The 16,248-nt window shown below is 46.6% G+C and overlaps 2 pseudogenes; one reads left to right on the forward strand and one right to left on the reverse strand.

Moving 5' to 3' along the window:
- Positions 1-6,036: 6,036 nt before the first annotated feature.
- LOC120659133 lies at positions 6,037-15,258 on the forward strand (annotated as a pseudogene).
- Positions 15,259-15,268: 10 nt separating this feature from the next.
- LOC120663060 lies at positions 15,269-16,060 on the reverse strand (annotated as a pseudogene).
- Between the last annotated feature and the right edge of the window lie 188 nt (positions 16,061-16,248).

The following is a 16,248-nucleotide window of genomic DNA, read 5'->3' on the forward strand; positions in this document are numbered from 1 at the left end:
GGAGCACACCGTCCGCCCCTCACCGCCGTGAGCTCCACTCCGGCCACCGCAGCGCCTCCCCGACAACCAAGTCCAGACGGCTGATTCCGGCCCTCCGCCGCCGCGCCGCTCGCCACGTACGTGAGAGGACCTTGATGTCGCCTAGAGGGGGGGTGAATAGGCGCACCTACAGATTTTCACTCAAACGCAGCGGATTGAATTGACTGTCTGCCAAACCCGAAACTTCCGGGTTTCAAATCTGGAACTTCCGGATTTGGGCTAGACAGTAGGTGAACTCGGAACTTCCAGGTTTGTCAATTCGAAACTTCCAAGTTCACTCAGAACAGAGTGAACACAATAAAAGTAGTGCTAGTAAATGAATATAAATTCAAACCCCAATTGTAGAGTCTGCTCAGTGAAGTTCCTTAAGCAGGTTCACACAGATCCAGCATGCACAAAGCAACAATCTCTCTAAGACACAAGTGTCTAATGGAAAGCTCCTCAAATCCTAGTCTCCGTTGAGGAAGCTTATATCGACCCCAAGGTCAACCTATCTCCTCCTTCCACTATGTGATCATACGCCCTTGTGGCACAAGATCGGTGCTGCAACAAACTTGCCGCTGCTCACCACAATCTTTGGGAGCTAGCCGGCGACACCTAGCCATCTAGGAGGCTTCACCTCCAAGAGTAACAAATGCGAACCATACAAATCACGGCTAAGCTCAAGTGCTCAAGGTTTGCTGTGCTCTTTAGTGCTCTCAAGCATTCACTCTCTCAACCCAACTCAAGGATATACTCTAATCACACTATCTCACAAAGAGAGGTTGGGGAGAGCTCAACTATGACTACCAAACTTCTTGGGACGACCAGCAATGAACAGAATAAAGCCTGGAGCAGCAGCCCACCAAGGAGGGGGCTAAGGGGTATAAATAGCTAGTCCCAACAAAACTAGCCGTTATGTGACAGTTAGAACCTGGAACTTCCGGATCCTATAACCCGGAACCTTCGGGTTTTCAAACCAACTAGCCGTTAGTGCTATAGGTGCCAAATCCGGAACTTCCGGATTTGCCCTGGCAGCAAAGCTAAACTGTGCACGTGAGGCTTTTGTGTCTCTTACAACTCACTAGGGTTATTTGAGCACTGAGACTAAACCAAAGACCATTGTGATGCATCCCTCTTGATAGTATGGCATACCAAAACTCAAGATTAAAGATAAATTATATTTCAACTTCTTGAGTTTCTCATTTTCATCTTATGTCGTGCCTTGATCAATCACAATTTGAGGGTTGCATCCAACTTGACTTCTTTACTTTGAGCACGTCTTCCTTGAGCTAGTGACCTTGAACTTTATTCTTTGAATGAAATCCACTTCTAGTTCAAGTCATCATCTTCACAATAAGATTCTAGAAAGATTGATACTTCCCAACATGAACACTACACATGATCAAGATTCTTCAAGTTGAACCCAAAGAACATTTCGTCACCCTAGCATCGGTTCCTCGGCACAACCAAAATTGTTCTTCTCCAAGCTTAGTTTCTATAAACCCATTCTCGAATTCCAACTCTTCATCCTTGCATCATATATAGCTTCATATAGGCTTGTATCACATTTAACTCACAATGAAATCCATTTTGATTCACAATCAATTTTTCTTCTCTAATGAATGACACTTGTCAATATAAAATTCTCTATGTCTCTTAGAATTCTTGGACTAGATCATTATCGGTTTCTTTGCTCATGCCAAGCCTTTGCTTACAGAGCCTCTAGAAACACGCCTTTCGATCCCATCCATTTATTCTCAAGAGCCCTCTTGAACTCACATTGATTTTGCCATTATAATGAACATCATTTCTTTCATGCTTGCTTGATCATCAACTATCTCATGTATTTCTTGTGACAAGTTTCTCCAAATGTGAGACTATGCCTAAGCATACACCTTTGTCTCATTCTCAATACCTTGACTTGTCACTTTGAGTACCACATATATCAACAAGCTTTATTTGGATATACGAATAAATTCTTCATCGTTGATTCATATCTCAATTTATATGATAACCGTTGCATGTTAATATTCTCATACTAGAACATGTCATAGCATTCACTTGTCATATGAGCCTTATCTTGAACATTGATATATTACATCACACAGATTACAATTATGATAATCAATTTCTGCTCATATACTTAACAAGATAGTTAGTCCTTTAATCATGGTGTCAATCAATCCACCAAAACACACTAGGGGCCTAGATGCACTTTCAGTACGCCGCGAGTTCGCCCACGCGAGCCGAGCCAAGCCTCTAGCGCCACCCGCCCGAGCCGCGTGTGCAGGAGAGATGCCCAGCACCGCCCCGAGCCTCTCGCTTGAGCCGTCGCCAGGGCTGAGCCTTTGAGCCGAGCCGACAAGCCGTCCTCCGCACCGTCGGATCTCGAACCGACGGATCGGATTCAATCAAATCCAAGTCAATACCCTTGGATATCAGTCAACCCTTGGCACTTTTGCAAAAAGGCCCCTGGGTTTTTTGATAGTCAACCCGCAGTCCATCCCAGTTCAAAAGTCATTACAAACAAGTCCATTTCTTTCTGTTTTCACCCCTACACTTCTACAAAATCCAACCCACCATCCAAGGACCCCTATTTAGCAAGCTAATCAATGATGTTTAGGTTTAATTTCATACTAGCCCCTGGCTTCTTTAGATCTAGCCCCTGGAAGTTCCGTTTCTTCTAAAAAAAGCCCCTGGAACCTTGCTTTAGCCATATCTTTCTTGTTTTAACTCCGATTTCAGTGATCCTTGCGCTCACACAATCCTCGCAAGGCATACAACAGATTTATCACCATTCCTTCTCTGTTTTTACTGTTTTATGTATTGTTCCTTATTTTGTGCATGTTTTGCTTGTGTGATCGTGTAGATGACATGCCGTTCGAGGGAAATCAAGAGTAGCAGTTCGAAGAAGAGCAACAACAGTTTGTCAAGGAAGGCAAGTGGACTTCTCCCCCTGTATATTCCATTTTGTCACAATAGTAGCATGATAATTCACTTTACTTTATTGCTGATTTGCATAAATTTGATGGGACACCTATTAAGGACTTTACCAAGTCTTTTACCCCAAAACCTTGAACACTGGATTTAATGTATCTGTTGGGTAGAAATGCTTATGTTCTTAACATTGGGAATTGTGATATCATAATATTTTGAGAAATGTTAATCATGCTTTATTCATGCTATTATATTGTGGTTAATTACAAGATTATATGACTTTAATTGGAACATGGAGAACCACCCAGGAAAATAGTATAACCACAAGAACCACATGGCTCTGGTCTTGGCTGATTAATTAGAGACTCTAGTTTGAAGCGGTCTTACTAAAAGGGCAAGAGGGGCAGCGGTTGACAGGGTATAACCTGGTCCTCTTGGGAAGTGGGCTTTGCTAAGACACTATGCCCATTAGGTAGGTTTATGCTCTGCTACTGCTCCGGAAACCATAGTGGACTACTTCTTACTAGGGAATCTTTGTAAAGGACTTGTCGCATCCCTATGCAATCACACCTCGGAAGTGTGGTATTGTGTCTGATCAGCACAGTGTGGTTGGGTCCAAAGTTCTTTTGAACTTTTATGCGACTTTTGGTGAAAGTGTACAACCTCTACAGACTGTAAAACTGATATATCAGCCGTGCTCACAATCAAGAGCGGCCTGGACCCTCACATGATAATCGAACTTGAAGAATAATTTAATTTGTGGTGCTATGGATTTATAATGTTGGATCCTTTATGTTTATATGCTTAAGTGGGTTGGTATAAACTTACATCTAGTAATTAGGTGCTTGCTAATAAAATTTGACCAACTAAAATGCCGCTCGTGCCGCCCCCATCCTTGAGTAGCCGCTCGCGCACGAGAGAGGGAGGTAGAGAGAGGCCGGCCTTGAGCGGCGCGGGGAGGTAGAGAGAAAGAGTGAGGGAGAGAGAGATAAAGAGAAAGAGGAAGGGGAGAAAGAGATCGCGCTGGCTCCGCCCGCCGGCCGCCGCACTGAAGGCTGCGCGGGCCGGATCCGCCACCGCACTAGCCATTGCGGGAGAAAGAGAGGGGGAGAGAGAGAGTGAGGGAGAGAGATTGGTTAGGGTTTGGCTGGGGTATGGGTTTTAATGGGCTTGGCCCATTAACTGAGGTGTGTTGTTGTAAATGGACCGCCTCTGAAAATATGACGATTAACAGAGGCGGTCACGTTAAAGTTGACCGCCTCTGTTAATCGATTTTCTTAGGTTAATAAGAAATGATCACCTCTGTTAGTGCTGGGCATTAACAAAGGCGGTTATTTTTTGTGCCCGCCTTAGAGCTTCTAAAAAAAGTCGCTGTTAATCAGTTTTTGTAGTAGTGAGACATAAACTAGAATGATGAATCAACTATCATGATTAAACTTGGGCTTAAGATCGAATGGACACAATTTTGTTGATGATGTGGTGCAATGTGAGTTGAGAGAAATCAAAGTTAATGATGCTTAGTGGGGAGCTTCTATATAGGTTTTATAGATTATAGTGTTCAAAGCATTCTTTACAACAAGATCTTGATGGTAAAACCACACTTTGTGTTTGGATGATACTCTCTCTAAATCCTTTTTTTATTCAGTGGAACAAATATCTCATGTTCAAAGTAAAAACTGTTCTATCCTAAAAAAATTATTGATGTTTAGAACAAATGCTTCACGATCAAATAAAAAATGTTCTGGCTTCACAAGAAAGTTTTCCAATATTTAGAAAAATAAGAAACTATCCATGATGGATCTTATTTTGTTGCATGTAACACAAAGTTGAAACATACGTAAAAGCGGGCCTAAGTTTAAGAGAAGAACGAATTTGAAGTTTCAAAAATGATCTACACACTTTGATTATTATTGACATTTGTATGCACATAACAGCAAAACAAGGAAGGACCCGACTACATTGAGAGGGCTCACGATTTAGACACCGAGGGAGAGCCCCCCTATCATCTTCACTTCCCGCCCCTCCGCCCCCTCCATCCACCCCCGCTGCAGACCTCCCCCTCTCCAGCGTCACCTCCGATGTCGGCAAGGACCACCGCTCCAACCCCTCCCCATCCCCTCCAACCCCATCGGCCTCCACCGCTCGTCCTCGCCGCTGTCCACCTCCTTCCCTCCCTGCCACAGACCTCACACTCGCTGGCATCACCTCCGATGCCCGCAAGGACCGCCGCTCCAATTCTCTCCCTCCCCTCCCCTCCCTTTCACTCCAACCCCGTCCCTCCACCGCTCACCCCCGCCGCCGCTAACCCTACCCACCGGGGGTCCTCCACCACCCTGCCGGTGCCGGTGGTGCTGGCCTTGCCGCTCATGCCCACCTCCTCCGCCGGGCCGGCTACTGCCCACGACCATTTCTCTAAAGCCACCGGCCATGGAAACTCCTCAACCCCGAACCACTGCCACCGCGCTCGGCGGCGACCCACCACTGGCCGCTTCGCCCACAACCCACGCCGACTGTTCCACCCACCTCCCACCGAGCTACTTCCTCTGATTTGTTACTTTTTGTATCTCGGTTGATACTTTACATTGTTGTAATGGGAGGGACTCTCGATTTGGCTCTAAATCCAGAGGTCTCTTGCTGTAGCATTATTCCGCTATACTTTTTTTTTTGAAACCTCTGCCATACTTTTCTTTATACCTTATTTTATATGAGAGAATGAAGTGGATTTATTTCACTTATTACTTCGTGCATCCTAAAATATAAGTAAGTTTGTTCTAGGTCAAACTATTCTAACTAAGTTTATAGAAAATATAATAGAAGTTGTAGGATAATAGTTGGGAAACCTCGATGAAGTTGAAAAAGGATAGGAGAAGGTAGGAAGAAAAAAAATACTGGATAAAGACAGAACTCCTTAAAATATCTGGGTGTTCCTAGATATGCCAACACCAATTCTTTTACATAGCATGTTTAAAATGTTAAATTTTTTACAGGCAATAATTCATTTTTGGGAAAATCGTTCCCGCGGACCCAAGGCCCAAAACCAAAGAGGCAAAGTGGATAGAGCTCCACCACTCCACTCCAATGGCCGCCACTCTCCCGCACTCCCATCTCCGCCTCCACCTCCCGCTCCGCACCCCCGACCCCTCCTCCCGCCGCCGCCATCGCCTTCACCTCCCCTCCCTTGTCGCCGCCTCGCGATTCCAGAACCCCACCACCGCGACCCACCCAGTCCTCCCACCCCTGGCACCAGCCCCCTCTGCCGCCCTCCTCGCCGCCGAGGGGGCCTCCCTCGCGCCGCGCCGGGAGCACCGATTTCCGGGATCCGTCTCCACCCCAACAGGCTCTGCCGCCGCCGGTGGGCTCGCTGAGGCGGAGGATGCCGTCCTGCGACGCGCTCTGGAGGTGCGCCGCGTGGTGGCCGCTGAGGTGCTCATGGCCGCTCTCAGCGGCGGGAAGGTCGGCGGCCTGACGTACATCAATAACCTCACGGTGCGAATGGGGCCTTTCGTGGACTGCATCGTTGTCGAGGCCGCTGCAAGGCAGCGGGACCGGCCAGACCTCGCGCATATGTCCTTCAACGCGCGGGCTAAGGTGTATGTAACACCCAGGTATTAATCCTTGGTAATTAAGTTAATAAAAGTCATTAGTTTTAAACTCTCACGGCAAAGCACAAAACCAAAACATCTCCTGTCAGCCTGGGCCGGACCGGTCTGACCGGTCTCGGCAACCGGTCTGACCGGTCTGACCGATGTTCTCCCAACGACCCATTCACCCTTCCCAGCTCTCCCAGCTCGCCTTCCCGAGCTCTCCCCCTCCCATGTTCTCCCCCAAACCCTAGAGCCCAAAACCTCCCCCTCCATTTGATTCCAAGGCCTAGAACGGATCAAATCGGCGTGGGGAAGCTTCATCTCCTCGATTCCTTCCCTTGGGTGCTGTGGATTCAAGTTCTTCGTGGGGAGGAGCCCATTCAAGGTATTTTTGCTTGGGATGGTCGATCTCCTTTTCTAGAAGGTTTTAGGTGATATCCTCTGGTCGAAAGAATCCACATGAACTCCTGAACTAGATCCTAGAAGGTGTTTGGAGTTGGTGGACGATCTTTGCCGTGCCAAGGATTCTAGGTTCTGGTCTGGGTAGGACCGGTCTGACCAGTCCGAGGGACCGGTCTGACCGGTATAATGTAACACCCTAACTTAATATTCCAGCGTTTAATAATAAATTTAATTGGCTTTATTTAATTTTCTAAGGTTTATTGTGTTTAGACTTGCATTTAATCTAATTTTGATCCTAAAGTAAATAAAATTTATTTTGGGTTTAAACTTGTTTGTGCATTCATGCTGGTGCATAGGTTTTATTTGTTTGTTTGAGTGCATAGGTTTTTGAATTCAAATTTGATTTGAATTCAAATTAGTTTGGGTGTTGTTTGAAAAAGAAAAAGGGAGAAGAAATAGAAAAGGAAAACCCCAGCCCAACCCAGTAGCCCAAACCCGCCTCTCTCCCCGTGGCCCAATTCCTTCTGCGCGGGCCCAGCAGCTCACCCGGCCCAACCCGCACCCCAGCTCTTTCCCTCAGCCGCAACCCATCTCCCCGCAGACGGCCCAGTCCTCCAGTTCGCTCCCACGCTCAGCCCACGAAGCGCAGCAGCCTGGCGCCCTCACCCCGCACGCACGCGCCCCGGCCTGCCCCGCCTCAGCCAGCAGCACCGCGCGCGCTTTTTCTTTCCCTGACCGGGCGGGCCCACGCGTCACCCGTTCTCCCCCCCCCCCCGTTCGCTGACATGCGCGGCCCACCCGTCAGCTGCTGCAGCCGCTAGCCCCGCGTCGCCCGTTCCCCCCGTGAACCGCTCCCTCTGCTGCTGACCAGCGGGGCCCGCTTGTCGGCCCCGTCTTCTCCACCGCATCCGCGCCGAGATCCTCTTGCCGAAATCCCCGCTGCCCTCCCTTGCTCCCATGCCGAGATCTCCGGTCTGCCTTCTTTAAACCGCCGCAATCCCCTGCGCTCCCTCCCATCCTCACCCCTGCAACTCACCCAAACCCTAGCCGCAGAGCACCCCGCCGCCGTAGAACCTTACGCTCGGGAACCGCAGCTACGCCACCGTAGACCCACCTCCTCAGCGCCCCTCTCCAGCCACCGAGCACCGCAGGAGCATCGCGAGGTGGAGGAGGTCGACGCTGGCCGCTCTCTCCGCCCCTACTCCAAGCTCCGCACGGGAATTGCTCACCGGAGCATCGCCGAGCCGCCACGCCGCGGAGGGTCCACTGCTGCGAGCTCTCTGCGCCGTTTTCGAGCACCGCATGAACTTCATGGAGTAGTAAGGAACCTCCCAGCCCCCTTTTCCCTTGCTCCTCGACAACCGAGCACCTCTGCGCCTACTCGCCGGAGCGCGATGGCCGCTCCGCCATTGCGCACCCTGCTAGAGCCGCTATAGACCCGCACAGACACGCCCAGTGGTTTACGCATGTCACACTCATGCTTCTGGGCCAAACTGCTACTTGAATCAACCCCGGGAACGCTAGTTAGGCCAAGTCCGGCGAGGAATCGACGAGCGCCGCCGCGGAAACCTCAAGTCCGGCGACTCGCGCCGCCGCCTGCGCGCCCCTTCTTCCAGAACCACCCGATCCGTGGCCAACGGATCAGATTAGATCCCGATTCCTTACGCTTCGAGCCACTAGATCAAGATCCAACGGCCCACGCGCGTAGATACCGGTTCGGCCTGGACGTTTTGCTAAAGAGTCCCTGCTTTCTTTTGAAATCAACCCGCCGTCCAGACGCTTGCAAAAGTATTTGCATGTGAGCCCAGTTTTTGGCATTTTAACCCCTGACCTTCTTAGAAATAGGACCCGCAGTCCAGTCAGCGCAGTTTTGCACGTTTGACCCTAGAACTAACCTTTAATTACATTTAAGCCCTCGGTTTTTGCAGAAAACCCCCTGGAACTTAGTTTTTCTCGCAGATAAGCCCCTAGAACTTGTTTTTAGCCTAGATTATGCGTTTTAGCTCCGTTTTAGGCGTTCTTTATGTCCACGCGATTGTTGTAACACGTAGAATAGTTCTAGAGTAGTTTTGTGTGCTGTTTTCATGTATTGTTGTACTGTTTCTTAGTTTTTATTAGTGTTTGCTTGTATGTTTATTATTGTGCATTGTTTTGGCCATGTGTTCGTGAGTAGACGTTGATCCATCTGAGGAGCCCCAGTACCAGTACCCGGAGCAGCCGTATTCCGAGCACTTTGAGCAGCAGCCAGAGCAGTACGAGGAAGGCAAGTATAACATGAACAACCCATCACTTTTAAATACAATTTCATACTGCATTTTAATACTGTATGCCTTTAAGGACTTTCCTAGCCACTTTATATCCTTTATATATACCTTTGGGTTGCATTTTGGTTAGTTGTGCTAGGTTGCTGCGCTATAACACATTCTGGTCCTTTTTAATTAAATTGATTAATGGTTTACTTGAACATAATTCTGAGAGTGGCCCTCTGTGTGGATGAGTGGCTCACGTCTCGTTAAAAGATGGTTTTTGTAGAAACATGGTTTAGGGGGCTAGCACGGTGCTTAGTGCTTGGTTGGCCACTCTCCATAAGGACCGGTTCATAGAGCGACAACCTGGGACAACAGCGCTACCACAAGGCTAGAATGGGATAGACTTGGCTTACTAATTAGGTCTTTTTGGTTTGGAGTAACTTACCTGCGGGGCAAGAGTAGTAAGCTTCAATGGTCCCTGCTCCTCCGGCTTGGTCTGTGCTTGGATTGCGCTCCTGTGCTTGTACCCCCGGAGGTGGGCCCCATCGTCGCCGATCTAACTCTTCGCGGTTACGCCTTACCAACGAGATTCTTTGTAACGGCCTCGTAGTGAGTCGCTAGTCATCTCACCTAAGGAAGTGTGATGAACCTCTAGCGTAGCTCACGATTTGTGGGTAAAGATGTGCAACCTCTGCAGAGTGTAAAACTGGTATACTAGTCGTGCTCACGGTTATGAGCGGCCCAGATCCTCCTTTTGATTAGTGGAGTTATCTCCTTCCGACGAGGGAGGTGCTTCTCGGGGTTACCTTAGTGGTTTTGGTTTGGTTCTCAGTAGTAACATGATTAATTCTGATTAATTACTATGTAACTGGGTTAATGGTAATTCATCAACTTGTAGTAAATAGCTTTAATAAAATTTTGCCAAAACTTAAAAGCTAATGCAGTTGAGTCAGCCAACCTTAGAGCCTCATAGTTTGTGCTATACTTGTTGAGTACAAGTTGTGTACTCACTCTTTCCTCTTCTCTACTTTTTCCTCTTGGCTACGCTACTGCTGCTCAGTTCCTGCCGACACGAGGGAGTTCGTCCAGCGCTACCAAGACTACGAGGACTTCTAGGCGTTCGTCTCCCAGTCGACGTCCCTGTGGCGCCCTGCTCAGCTTCGGAGAGTTTTATTCGTATTTGTACTTCGCTTCCGCTGTATCAGACATTTTTGTCATTAATGTAATAAATAACATTCGTATTCGCTTTATTATATCTTTTTACGTGATATGTGCTATGATATACTGTTCATTCTGTTGTATATACGTGTGACTTGATCCTGGCACGTATATGATTGCTCGGTTTATGTTCTTTTATAAACCGGGTGTTACATATAACGATAGGTTAAGGGAGACCGGTCTGACCGGTCGGGTGGACCGGTCTGACTGGTATAGCAGTGGCTGAGAGGGTTAAATTGGGGTTTGCTGGTGAGATTAGTTGGAAATTAGTGGGTTTAATTGTTGATTGTAATTTTTATAAATCATGCATGCATTTCTCATGTCATATGCATATGCATACGTGTAGCAGCCGCGGCGGAGGAGGTCGTATACGAGGTGGTTACGGAGCCACAGGAGCCCCAGGGGCAAGCCCCGCAGCAGGAGGTTCGCGGGGACTTGGCCCAAGGCCCAACTCACCCCAGTGTCGAGCAGCAGACGCAAGGCAAGCCCCGGTGCACATCCTTTTATTTCAAATTATGACACCTATATTTATGTTTCTATTACTTGTGCATTAGGTTCAGGAATTGTTTGGAACCCTAGTTGCATGATCCCTAGGTTTCCCGAGTTATACTAGTATGTAGAGGACGATAGAAATGCTATGCTTAATAGAACTCGGTAGAAGACGAGTGATTTCGGGTCACTCGCGAGATATAGGGTATTTAGTTATTTTGAATATATGGAATATTGAATTAGGTAAGAAAGGAAAAGAATTTGGAGACCGGGCGGGGAAAAGTTAGCCACGTCTGTGTCGGTTAAGGACCGTTCGTTGTCTGGCCCTGTGATTGAGTTTGAACAGTACTAACCGCATACCGGGAGTAGGAGGTAGTCGAAACCGGTAAGCCGAGTACTGCTTTGCTTCGAAAGTACAGGAACCCGCACCCAACTCCTGGGGTGAGTCGAGTAGTCGCGGAGAATTGGGATGCATATGTTTACTTTTGGTGGTCTCACGTTGAGCTCGGCTGACCATATGTCGTTGGGCTGGTTCCTGTAGTTCGAGACGGGGAGGGGAAAGGTTGGTGCATGGGGTCCGACGGGGCTTTTGCGTGCCGTGTTGGTTAGGTCCACCTTGCAAGGTTAAATCGGATCGATTCGCCGTCAGTCGCTCTCGGATATGAGCACCTTGATCGCAGCACCGCATCGTAGTAATGCTATATGGAATTTTAAGTGATGATTGGAAATGACTATCATGAATTATTATTCCATGTTTGTCATGATTTGCTTAGCTGGTGCAAATACTAGTTAATGATTTTTGTATATTAAATTTGGAGCTAAAAGAGGAAAAATAAGGACTAATTTTAGAAGTTTTTTATGCAAATTAACCACCGGCCAGAAAGCTTTGCATGTCTAGATATGTGGGCTAAATTATACCCACTGGTCGGGTAAGCCTTGCTGAGTATTAGTATACTCAGGGTTTGTTGCCACAATTATTATTTCAGGACTCCCGGACGTCGATTTCTGCCCCTGCTGCGTTAAATTCATCCGCAGAGATGCAGAGGGGTGGGAAGTGTTGGAGAGAGACCCTTAGGCTAGGGCTTTGTCGCATTGTACACTTGGGGCTCAGTGTGCAGCCTTTCTGTTTTGCGCAGGCCGGTCTGACCGGTCCGTGGGACCGGTCTGACCGGTAGGGTCGGCAGGTATTGCTGACCGGTCCGACTGGTTAGGAGCACCGGTCTGACCGGTCTTGATGGATCGGAACTGACGTAAGCTAAAGTAGTTACAGGATCTTTATATTCGACTTCAGTCACATTCATTGTAAAAGTTAGTCTTGTAAATTATTTATGTATTTGAACTCAACTTGTAAAAATTAAATATCTCGTGTCGTGATCACTCTCGTATTTTAAGTATTTTCTCGTGCTTGTACCATTTGCGCCCACCATCGCGTGGGATTACCGGTGTTGTTTCGATCGGGCCGTGGGTTGAGAAAGGATCGCCAAATTAAGCCGTTAAAATGATGCGCGCGATGTGTTCAAATGACGGCCATTACGCTTAATTAGAGTTTTAATTTGGCGGTTCCGTCACAGTGTACATCCAGGAATCCGGCCTTGTCGAGCTAGTCAAGTAAAGATCCCAGCTTTTCCTCGGTTTATTTTCCACTACCAGATGCATTGCCAATCATAAATTGCAATTTTTATAGTTTATACACGTGCAATTCTCCATTATAATTGAGATGATTACATTGCATACTTTAGGTGGTTCAAGCACAATGTGATGACATATCCCCAAATTGCCAAAGTAGTTTGTGCGTGTTCTGGTGATTTGGGGAAAGTAAGGATGATCATAAAGTGGCTGAGGTCAATTTATGTAAAAGGAGATTTTTTGGGACGTGTCCTTGCCAATGGTGGATCCTTTTTGAACAGAAGCTTTGAAGAATTGGAAGAGATTATTGACTATCTGGAAAGCTGTGGTGTGAGGAGAGACTGGATTGGTTATGTGGTCAGTAGATGTCCACAGCTGCTGAATCTGTCCATGGATGAGCTGGAGACAAGAGTGAGGTTTTATACGGATATGGGAATGGATGAGAAGGATTTTGGCACTATGGTCTATGACTACCCAAGAGTTCTTGGATTTTTAAGCTTGGAAGAGATGAACAGTAAGGTGTTTGCTTTACATTTAGTTTAAGTTCTGTGCTATTTTTGTTGCACATGCTAAATTGGCAGGATTGTTAGCCTCTTTTTTTTTATGCAGTTCATTTTTTGTTCATTGCTACGAAAAGAAGAGTTGATCTTTAGAATGGTTGAAGCTCTATTTATTTTTGTTCTCTAGGGAAAAAAGGGTGAATAAAACTGAGTCGCAGTATGTCTTTCATACTAATATGATGCATCAATGTGCTGATGAGCAATATGTGGTCTTATGTCTAGAGAGTTCCATATGAAATAATTTATCTACTTTGAAGTGTGAATTGATTAAGAAGTAAGGAACTCATTTATTAACTCTCCTTGTTACTTTTGGAAGGTCTCTGATAACTACTGAGTTAGTTTAGATATTACATTCAGTTCCTTGACTTCTATTTTTCTAGTTGCTAACAAAATATCATTCTGGGTCACAGGTTCAATATCTCAAAGAGTTTGGTTTGAGCAACGAAGAACTTGGGAGGCTACTGGCTTTCAAGCCACAACTCATGGCCTGTAGCATTGAAGAAAGGTGGAAGCCTCTTGTGAAGTATCCGTATCACTTGAATGTTTCACGGGATGGCATGAAGCGAATGCTGCTGGTCCAACCTACAATATTCTGTCTTGATTTGGAGACAGTGATAGCACCAAAGGTAACTTCGTACTTGCTTTGAAATATATTTGCATCTTTTAGCTGTTATGCGCTTTTCAACTTCTGGTATTCAAAGAAAACTATTATGATTATCTAAGCTCCTCCTTGAAAATAGTTTGATTTGTGAGACTTCCTCTTTAAATCTCCAATAGGACTAAGTGTTTAATTATTTCTGCACAGTGTGCTACTGGGGTTTATAGATCTTAATGCTCTGAAGTCTGGTAGTTTGACTCCTCTACCTCTATGCAAACATCTGTTTCAGGTACAATTTCTACAAGATATTGGTGTAAGGAGTGATGCAATCGGCAATGTGCTTGTGAAGTTCCCTCCTGTATTAACTTATAGCCTGTACAAGAAAATATGCCCAGTGGTGTGTTCTCATATCTTGTTATTATTCATTTTGGCTTCTGCAAGTTATTATTCATTTTGGCTTCTGCAACTATTGCTTCAATTTGTCTTGTTTTTACAATACTTGGTTTTTAGTAGAAAATTGTGTACAAAAATTCCGTTTTCTCCTTTTCTTTTGCTTTGTACATAAATTTTGTTTGTCATATTTCATACATTGATTATATCCAGTAGGGCTTGTCCCTCCTGTTCCTTTTAAAAAAAGACTTTGGCAACATATTTTCAGTTAAATGTGTTAGATATAAATGGTGTGTTTGTTTCCAGATTTTTTACTTTTACATATTCCTTCTACTATTCCATCTGTCTTACACGTGTGCAAACCAAAGGTTATATTAAGGTGGAGTAAAATAGGATGACATTGGAAAGGTTATTCCTCTGGATCCACAACTCCTGGGCTGTAGTATTGCACACAAGCTAGAAGTTAGCGTCAAGTACTTCCGGTCACTGGGTATCTACCACTTTGTGCTCGGTCAGATGGTTGCCGACTTTCCAGCACTTCTCAGATACAACGTGGACATCCTAAAGCCAAAATACCAGTACTTGAGGCGTGTAATGGTGCGGCCACTGAAAGACCTCATCGAATTTCCGCGGTGAGTTGGAGTTCATTGTTTTGCATCTAAAACAAAGATATCAATACCTAACTGATGCTTTGCCTTTGTTGTGACCTTCACCCTTGTACCTCGCTGTTGGATGGTTTTCAGGTTCTTCAGCTACTCCCTGGAGGACAGGATAGAGCCTCGGCACCAAACATTAGTGGCCAACAGGATCAACATGAAGCTGCGGTACATGCTGTCCGGATCTGATGAAGAATTTGCACAGAGGGTGCGGGAGGCTGTTGAGAGGAGAGCGAGATTCGAAGCTGGAAAAGGTGCTGTGGAGACATTTTCAGATGCTGCAGAGACATCCAAGGAAGAAGAAACTAAAGCAGGAGCAGCATATCAAAACAGCATAGAGGTAGATTAGATAGATGATATATATGTAGTATTTCTGCAAAAATCTGAGCAAATCATGCCTCCTTGCCATGTACATGTTCTGAAGGGGAAAATAATTACAGGTATTGTAGATCTTTTTACTGTAGACCAGAATGTAAAACTACTATGATTGTAATCTATGAAGAGTTAACAAAGATAAAATTATAGATATTCTCTCAGAGGTCAAAATAAAATCATATTGGTTAAAAAAGGTAAAATCATACATATACCATATACACAAATATGTGCATACATACAGAATTACAAAATTAACATTCAAACTTTACACAAGAATATGGATGAAACCATCACAAAAAAAGGAACACCGATTGACAACTGAAGACAACCATCTGGCTGGCCTGTGTGCCGAACTGAAGAGCACGATGTCTGCATCTGCATACGTCCATGATTTACATGGCTTGCTTAGGCCTTGGGTGGTGGTGCGAGGAAGGGGATTGTTGGCACGCCGGGGATGAACATGGACGGCATCGGTGGCAGCGTCACCTTCGGGATGCCAGGGACTGCCGGCATCGGCGGCAACGTCACCTTGGGCACGGCAGGCATGACGCCGGCAGGAACCGTTGGAAGTGCGGCGCCCGGCATGGCTGGTACTGCGGGCACCGTTGGCACGGTAGGCACCGCAGGCACCAGCGGCACGGTCACCATCACCACGGGCACCGCTGGCATCGGTGGCACGGTGACCGTGGGTACGGCAGTGATCTGTGGCACGGTGGGCACTGCCAGCACCGTCGGCTTTGGCACGGCCGGGATGGCAGCTGCAGGTGCTGCGGCGGGCACCGTGGTGTCGCAAGCCAGCGAGCCGCGTGGCATGTGCTGCTGCCTAGGACTAGCATGAGTGCCACGACGATGGCCATTGCGGGGAGGCTCGAGGTGGAAGCCATTGGTGGGCTGGTGATTACTGCAATGGCAAAGGCGTAAGCTTTGGTTAGTAGGTTATTAGGTATGATTTTGTTGTGAACTTGTGATGCAGAATCGGGAGATATGCATGATCGTCAATTTATAGTTCAAGATCGAACAATGGTGATCGATCATGAGCCATCACCTGGCATTTTGGTTGTTGAACAATGGTGATCGAACAATGCCTTCCCAGACATCGCAGGATGCATCGGTCGGTAAGCAGAGTGTTAGCATTGATCTCGC

Source organism: Panicum virgatum, chromosome 2N, assembly GCF_016808335.1.
Source record: "Panicum virgatum strain AP13 chromosome 2N, P.virgatum_v5, whole genome shotgun sequence".
Classification (NCBI taxonomy): domain Eukaryota; kingdom Viridiplantae; phylum Streptophyta; class Magnoliopsida; order Poales; family Poaceae; genus Panicum; species Panicum virgatum.